Below are 9,426 nucleotides of genomic sequence, written 5' to 3'. Positions count from 1 at the left end.
AATGTTACAGTTACATATTTAGGGGGAAAAGTATTAATAAAATTGATGATAATCATGTATCATTTTTATGGAATGGAAAACTTTTCAATTCTGCCCCTCTTTCCCCCCTTTTCAAAGTTGAGTCCGAGGTTCGATCCTGCTCCGAAAGTTACGCCAATGGAGTCCAGCGTTCGAGGCACAGTGCACTGTAGTTCGGAACGGGATCCCACTGTAGGTCCAGTCCCATCAGACAGCAAACTTTTCCTTGCCGCTACAAAAGACAAGCAGAGAAGTTTCCCATCGGTTGTTCCCACGTGGGTACCCGAGCTACCTGACGCAGGAAGTGTGCCACTCCCGAAGCAGCCAATCGCAGCGCCGTAACCATGGAAACGCCAGCGCAGCGTGCACAAACATGTGACAGGTGGTTTCTCCCCTTTGTGGAGTCGCTTCAGTGGCCGGACGGTTGGCAGGTGCGATCGTTGTGTGTGCAGTTCGCGAGAGAAGTGACGTATCGTGCTGTTTTCTCGAGTGCCCTTCCACATAAAGGAGTCCATGACGGTCTTTGAACTGTGCGTGGTGTCGTGCGTTTGAACGTTGCGTAGAAATTGCGTGTGCTGTGTTGTGGAATTGCTGTGGACCAATCTGACATTAATAGTAAGTATAGAAATGGTTTTATTTATTATATTCTTCTAAAAATTGTGATCCTAATTGCTTTCACAGAATAGTGAGGCGCGTGTAGTTTGAAATGCAGTACACAAGTATGTTAAGATTTAAAGAAATATTATTGCAAGTGTCGTCAACTTACATGGAGCTGTGGGGCTCGAGTCCACCAAATAATTTGCATATTATTATATTTTATTTTAAAACAAACTTATCATTATACACCTAAAGACAATGAGTTCTCACAATTTGATTTCCGACTGAGTGTTATCAAAATACATTATAATAATACGTTTACATCTCCAATATGATACTTTTCAGTCTTCTGTATTATTTACACTATCCATGGTCACATTGTTATTAGGAACGTAAGGGAGGGTAAGGCTTACTACTAGGATGAGGGTCGATAGGCACTAAAAACTCTCAAAATGGGAAGACAAAAGAGCACCAGGAAATGATAAACATAGACAGATTTTCAATATTATTTCGGATTAGACACTCAAAAAGCAGTTATCTTCGAAATAGATACTTGTGACTAAAATAAGGAAAAACAACCACTATAAAATTCAAGTATTCCTCTCAGAAATGGCCTACATATTCTCACCAAGGAACAAAAAAGGCAAATTCTCAGCCGACATACATTATTGCGTAAAATTATAAAAGAAATCACCGAGTTCAGCCAACCCCAATGTTTTTCAAAATTTGCCACCACTGAATATTACCACTCTCAAGATTACAATTACGCAATACAAGTACTTCTACGAGTCTTACCAAAGTTCCTTTACTCTAAAATTTACTGAGAGTTTATATCACAGTTTCTTCTAGATGATATATAATCTGAGCAATCTGTTGTCCTTTTTTGATGCCCTTGTTCAATTAATAGCTACTAATTTTCATTAAATTGTAGTAAACTTCATTCCTCACGTGCTTAAATGTAAAAATATAGGGGTAAAAAGAACCTTCAAAATCAAACTTACTTGAAAAAATTACGTATCGCTTAATCTTGGTTCATAAGAAATGTGCACATGAAGATTCAAATTTTATTTCCATTTTTTTTAGTTCGCTGCTGTTGTAACGTTTTAAAAAATAACTGCGATGGATGGAACTATTTATTTCGTTAGATGATAAAAGATATGTAACAGTTTCTGTTACTCGAAAATATAACAACTACTTCCAAACACTGATTTTATTTGTAAGGATTGACTTGACGTATCAGAATTCCATTATATTTATCATAATATTCTGAATATATTAAAGTTAATCTTTCATTTTAAAATTCTTGAATTGATCAATGTTCAATTTTTTTGGGAATATCTCACGTTCAATTTGCTATTAAGTCAGAATTTACGGTTTGTGAATAACGACCTCTGTGGCGGATTGGTTATCACAAGGGCTCGGAAGTTGAGGAAAAATCCTTTTTTATTGTAGGCCAGAAAAAGGTGGGTTTTATTTGTCCTTTTTTGCCTTTTTCGGCGTTTTTTGGCTTATTGGTCCTTTTTAGCCTTTTTGCAACTTCACCTTCTTTTGACAATGTTATTACTGCCCATTCTCAATTCGAATCATCATCAGTTCATCACCTCTTAAACATCCTTTCTGTAGTAAAGAAATCAATATATATTTTTTTTAACCATCCCTGAAACGAGAGAAAAAATGTTTTTGAACCGAAAGAAGATTCATTTCATTCATATAGTTTTTTCGGACTGTGGGTTCCATACCACCAGAATTTTTTATTTTTTTATTCATTAAATATGTAATTAAAACTGAAGTTATTAATTAATTTGGATCATATTTATACGTCCTTTATTCAGTTTTTAGGTCTTTTTATAGGTATTTTTTTGGCAATTTATAGGTCTTCAACTTCCGAGCCCTAGTTATCACAGAGCAATACCACGCCAGGGGTGGCGCCGTCTTTCCACCGATTTTAGCTAATCGCGACAATGAGGATGACGCTTACATGCAATTTATAGACACATGGGACCACCGATGACGAGGTCACGAGTTCAGCACTCAACGCCCTCTACAACCGAGGTGATGGTTACTTTGCATAAATTTAAAATCTACTTAATGCAAAGTTCGGTTAATCGGGATTGGACCTACAGTTTAAGGTGTTACCCGAATCTCTATGTGCCTCCACTGCGTATCGAACCCGGAACCCCTTTGATTACAAGGGGATGTCGTTACAACTACGCCATCAGGGAGGCCCGACGGTTATTCTGTCGTACTCGCTATTATGCAGTATGTTCAGTGCAATTGGTACAGTACTAAGAGAATCGTTCAATTCAGTTCAATCGTACTCGCATTTGTTCTTTGATGAGGTTCACTAAATACTAATTCTACCACTTAACCCAACGATGAAAGATATAGCAGAGTACATTATTATACAGAAGAAAATATAAGATACTACATAAATAAAATATTTAAAAAATAATTTATTTAAAGGCTAACTACTACTACACAAAGAAATGAGAAAAGAAACCAGATGAAATATATATATAGTGCGCGTCTACAAATAAATGACAGAAATAATAATAATATACAGGGTGAGCATAAAGTCTTTCCCTGATTACAAACTTTTATTGCTAAAGAACTATGCTAGATACCGATATGCGGTTTGTTGGAAATGGTAGCTTAACTCATAATGTTCTCTTATCGGTACACTTCGACATGTGCGCCCTTGGAACGTCTAGGCGATACTCAATTTATCTCCATGTCTTTGCCAACATCTCTTCCGTCACCGTCTCTATAGCATCCCGTATTTGTGTCTGAAGTGTTTGCATATCAGGAACTGGTGAACTAAACACTGTGTCCTTAATGTAACCCCATAAAAAAGTCAAGAGGGATTATGTCCGGCGAACGCGGTGGCCATGATATGGGACCGTCTCTACCGATCTGTCTGGAAAGGTGTCATGCAAGAACTGGCGAACAGTTAACTCCCAGTGTGGCGGTGCACCATCTTGTTGAAACACTACCCATAGTTGAAATTCCTGTAACTGAGGCGCAACGTAAAGTTTCAACATGTCCAGGTAAACTGTTGACGTAATGGTAGGCTCAATGAAAAAGAACGGTCCAATAATTTTGTTGTGCATTAAGCAACACCAAACATTCACTTTCGGGCTGTCTCTTATGTGCTGTAACACGACATGTGGGTTCTCCGACCCCCATATCCGGACATTATGTCTGTTTACTTTCCTGGATATGTGAAACGTCGCTTCATCTGAAAATTACGCTACCTGAAGCACAAGAGAAAAAAGAAATCAGACAAGAGAATAAGAATCCGACAAAAGAAAGCAATGGAAAAAAAAACTTTATGTATTGCACTACTTATTGCCATACGTTTTATTTGCCTATCTACCGTGGAAGTTGAGATATAAATATTTATAATCAGGGAAAGACTTTATGCTCACCCTGTATATCATAATTACTTGGTTTCAGCCCATTTTAAGGTACGTAATATAGTTTTAAAATTCCCAGGAATTTTCAGTTTTAATCGCATATGGTATTTCTAAAACAACATTTTTAAACTATGCGTGTCATATTTCAAAATGCAATAGAACTCAGCGGTAAAGTATATTTTATAAATACAATAAGCAATACTGAGAATATTTTTATATCTGTTAATGCAGCTGCAGTGTGTACTTCCATAATAATTTCTTCAATACGCATCTCCGCGTCTTTTATTTACAATGCAGTGTTTTTCCCCTACCGGACAGCAATGAAATGCACAGCATTCGGAGATTTGTAATGTTGAGGCAATTTGTTGATGACAATACCTTTATGATAAATACGGCTTGTTTAGCGGCTCGAAAACCACTGGATGACCACAGTTTAGTATTTTGGCGTCGTAGCTATGCTTAAACACCAGTTGCACCTGTGAACTTGTGAAAACAAGCGTGTTGAAACTTGCATCGCATAGTTTACTTGCCTGTAAACCTCGCTGTTATGGCTAGAAGTCTTCGCATTCGTGGATTGAATTCATTTTCATTGCAAAGGAGCATGGCGGAAATGTATTCACTTAGTAAACAACGACATAAGGATATTTTAAATTGCATGGCAATGCCTCCACACGAAAGGAGGGAATTTGTGGTTGTTTACACGTAAGCGCACACAAAGGGTTAAATTCTGACCCCTCAAGGATTTTTTTTGTGCCTTGCCTCTTCTGCATTTTTAATTTTTAATACGGTATTTGTAAATTTCCCATGAGATCCTAATTGGCCTAAGTAAAAACTTGGTAATATCGAATCGCATTTCCAGTTTTCTTTCATATTTCGCCATTATGTTCGTATGTCGCACGCACCGTTCCTAACTCGCTGACAGTGCAGGAGGAGAACGTTACTAGTAAAATCACCCTCCCGCAGTTACTTTTTCAGTAATTCTAACTTAATTAGTTACCTTTTAAAGTAAGTAGGTGTATCTGTAACGTTATCAGCATTTACTTTACGACTTGAAAATTTGTAACGTGGGGGATACCTTAATTGACAATTCTGTTTCTAACAATATGTCTTCTCCGGATGCTAAGGTGAAAGGATTTTCGGGGTAACGCCACTGGCAATAATCTAGGCTACGTCATTTCTAATTGCGCTTGAATACTTCAGTATTCTTGTTGTTGTAATAATATAGGAAGACTTATACTGTCTGTATTATGTACCAGAGACATAAATAAAGCACATGTAAGTTTATACATATATTTTTATTACAATTTTTTTTACATTTATTACATAATGATCATTCCTTATGTAAAAGTTAATTCATTACTTTTATAAATGGAGTAATTGTAATTACTAAGCACATGCAAGTTTATACATATATTTTATTACAAAAAGTAACTTTCCGAACATTGGAATGGGAAGATGAAAATTGTTTCACATATCGGATTAGGGAATCGAATCCTTCAGATTCAAGGAGTCCCGGGTTCGATGCCCGTTTGAGGCGCAGAGTGGTTTGCATTTTAAACTGTAGGTCCAGTCCCGTTTACCATTACTGTGCATAAAGTGGTCTTGAAAGAAAACGAACGGTATTCCTAATCATCACATAAGTGGACCACAAAAGTACTATAGCTAGCAGCATAGTGCAAGTAACCTGGATCCGCGAATCCTTCGTTAGTTACTTCAAGAAGTCACCTTCTTCGAATGCCAATTAGGGATTCGATGTCATGTGCACTTAGCGCCACCATTAAGTCCGTTAAGCCTAATGACTGAAGCGTGGGAGTTCCATTAGATGCCTGGGTCTTAGCTCCCTGAAAAATTAAACCCTCGGAAGACTGACTTGAAACCGTTCCCACAGGAAATCTACTAATTGCTCGAAAAACCTTCTTGTGAGATGATTTCGAGTGTTCCTATTTCTCAGGACAACAGATTCCATGAGGGAAGGCTATTTTTTATTGTGCACTTATTTCTTTTTTGTTCTATTCACTTATGGAAGTTTTTTTATCGAGGATTCTCCCATTATTTTGTATTTTTGAAAGAGAGTCCCCGTTGTACATTAGCGGTGGCGCCAGGATTAATCATCTGGGGATGCTGAAGGGGTGGGAATGAAATTAAGGGGGTGCGATGTCGAAATCAAACATAGCATGAAACATGCATGTACACTTTAGCCACCACAAATAGCAAGGACGACGCCAGGCGTTCGAGTCCTGGCCTGGGCATGGATATTTGTGAGTGTCCATTCATCAATTTCATCACTCATCCCCATCTTCGAAGATTAGCCAAAAGTGGCCCAAAAAACGAAGTAAAATAAAGCCAATCAACCAATCAAATACCAAGGAAATTAAAGACCAGTATGACTTCCTTCATTTTTGCTTGATTTCTCCACGACATGTTTGGAAATTTGAAACGGAATTGGTGAATCATATAGATCAATGGCTCAATTCAAGCCACATGAAACATGGTTGCATCATGTCGGTGGTACAAGAAATATAACTGTGTTAATAAACAGACTGAGATAGGGACATTTATGTACTAAACCAACATTTATTCAGAATTGGAGTAACGAATAATAAGAGATGTGAATGTGGCTGGCAAAGTGTAGATGTGCATTATCATACAGATATGTCCAAAATATAATAGGGAAAGAAATACATTATACATAACTTTATGTAATTTAAAAGTTCAATTTCCTATAAACGTGATGAGTTTGGTGTCCAATCCAGATGTTCAAGTGAGACATAGTTTAACATTATTGAGACTGCAAAGGGATTTTTTTTACTTTTGTTCTAAATAGTTTTAATACAACTTCTGTTAAAAAAAATGGAGGGAAAAGATATAACGATAATTTAAATGTAAAGTAATTATGTATGTTCCAAGGAGAAGCCGTGGACAAGAAACGGCTTAAAAGCTGTTAGGTCCAAAATAAAAGATTGATTGATTGATTGATTAAGCCAGACCAATGGCGTATATTGCGTCTTACACTACAAAAAAGTGTTGATAGGGTGTAAACATACAAACACAGGTTGCAGTCGTACTGAGCTACGTGCTGAAATACGAAATTCGAAATCATCATTACCTTAAATTGATTTGGTGTATTTTACTTAGCTTTCTGCCACTTTTGGTTAATCAGAAGATGAGGATGAATGGCGATGAAATGAAAATGATGAAGGCACAATCATAAATGTGCATGAACAGCACACAACACAATTCCCACAGAGAATTATACAAGCTATGAGTCAAGGTGTAGGAGCTTCGTTAGTCTGCAAGGCTAATCGGGACTGGACCTACAGTTTAAAGTGGGATCCGAACCACTATGTGCCTCCACCGGGTTTCAAACCCATCTTTGCTTTGAAAAACACGCTTTTTGAACCTTTGCAATGCAACTAATAGAGTTAAAAATTCACTTGTTAATTAAATGTTAAGAACGAACCCATGACCCCCTAATTAAAATGGCAATTAACGCCATTATTAAAACATTATACGGATGACGACAACAAGAAAGTAGGTGCTAAGTGTTCAATCTGTGTGCGTTGAGTAAAAAAAAGAAAGTTTGCCGTATATCCTGAAATAATTCTATTTGAAAAAGGAGATACTTATATGTACAAAAAATGCGAGATCATGTAGTCACTTTCATGTAATGTAACACTGCAAGAGTTAATATTGTATTCAGTTGAAAATTGGTTTTGAAAAAGAGGTGCGGAAGAAAATTAAGAGGTGCGCCTCTTGCGCCGCCTCTGACATTAATTCACACCGTTCTAACGAGATGCTATTCCAGAAAACAATTCAAAAGGACTTGAGAATCTCTGAAAAGAAATCATCACTAACATTAAACATCACGTAAGTAAAATGTGAAAATTATTTCGTTGTGGGGGAGGGTAGAGACAATGAAGAGACGAAACGTACGACATTTTCGAAAAAGAAAACAACTTGAATTTGCTTTGTCATGCATGTTTTCTTACGAGCCACATAGTGCCAAATTATTCAGTTTCTTTTCATTGATTTAAATGTAATGAATGTTCTTGCATTAGCTTAGTAATGATTCAAAAATTCGGTGCAAAAGATGGTGAATATTTCCACAGAAGTGTAATTTCAAGTTGTATGAAGTTTTGAGTGGAGCATGGCCCACTCTGACCCACATGTCGCCCCCTTGCTTTACCTATTAATCTATCTAATATATAAAAATGGATGTATGTGTGTATATATGTATGTTTGTTCCGGCATAACTCTCGAACGTCTAAAGCAATTTCAACCAAACTTGGTATACACATGACTTACAATCTGGAAAGAAATACTGTGAGGGTAAGACACCCCTGGCACTCCTAGGGGTGGGGGTGGGAAGGGGGGTGACATGTAAAAATAATCGAAAACGACCTATATTAGTGTGAAATCCATAGTTTTCGGAGTCGCTAAGATGAATAGTGACACTCCGAATGCCGTTCAACTCCAAGTTCATCACCTAGCGGCGGGGGGGGGGGGGGGGTAATAGGAGGTGAAAACTAAAATGTCAAAAATGACCTACATTAGTGTCGAATCCATAGTTTTTGGAGTCGCTAAGCTGATTGGTGATATTCACGATGACATTTGAGAGAGAGAGAGAGAGAGTTGCTTTCTCGATCACGACCAACAAGTCATAGGGGCAGTCTATTAACTACTGCGGAGTGGATTTAAGATCGCCATGTTTCTCCCACGGACAACTTTAATAGAAGATTGGGATAAATAAATACCAGGGCAACGCCGTGTAATCAGCTAGTATCTAATTAAAATACAGGTTTATTAATATTCATAACATCTCTCATAAGTAAAAAGTTTAATAAGTTCATATTTTCCAATACAAAGAGACATTTTCACATCATGGTGATAATATCCATGCCTAGCGTAGCCACGTAGCGCTTCGCTAACCACTTCACCGTATAGGCAGCGAATATCAATTCTCATAACAACAATTAACAGTTCTTGTAGACTGGTTCTTGTAGACTGGTACAAGCCTGAAATGACAACTGGTAAACACCAAAAATGTAAACATCATTATACGTATTGGCTACCGTTGGCAAAGACCTTACACTTGGTTGTTTTGTAACTTCCATCAAGAATTCCAAACTATATGGTGTCTTTGTACAGAAAGAGCAACGCTGCATGTTCTGTCTGTAAGATTGTTTTGCTTACACATGCACACGTGCTTGACATAGTATATCTTTATTGACTGTTTGAACTTGGAATCTGTCAGAACGCGCTGCGTATTGTTCAGTGGTATTTTGATGAAATGATTGACCTCCGTGACATCTAAAGAGCAACACTGCTGCAAATTTGCCCAGTTTCTGAAATAATTGACAAAAATATGTATCTTGAATATAATAATAATAAGCGA

At 37.3% G+C, this 9,426-nt stretch overlaps 1 protein-coding gene across 2 annotated transcripts in view; it reads left to right on the top strand.

Annotated features, from left to right (window-relative positions):
- The first annotated feature begins 440 nt into the window (after window positions 1–440).
- Window positions 441–9,426, top strand: part of Cad96Cb (protocadherin Fat 4-like Cad96Ca) — a 244,023-nt gene continuing 235,037 nt past the window's right edge. For both annotated transcript variants that reach the window (XM_083130503.1, XM_083130502.1), the window contains exon 1: window positions 441–633. The gene's annotated coding sequence lies outside the window, so the exon portion shown is untranslated. The remainder of the gene's footprint in view (window positions 634–9,426) is intronic.

Source organism: Lepisma saccharinum, chromosome 10 (genome assembly GCF_977018435.1).
Source record: "Lepisma saccharinum chromosome 10, izLepSacc3.1, whole genome shotgun sequence".
NCBI lineage: Eukaryota > Metazoa > Arthropoda > Insecta > Zygentoma > Lepismatidae > Lepisma > Lepisma saccharinum.
The sequence above is the reverse complement of the archived record's forward strand: the minus strand, read 5'-3'. Positions and strand labels throughout refer to the sequence as shown.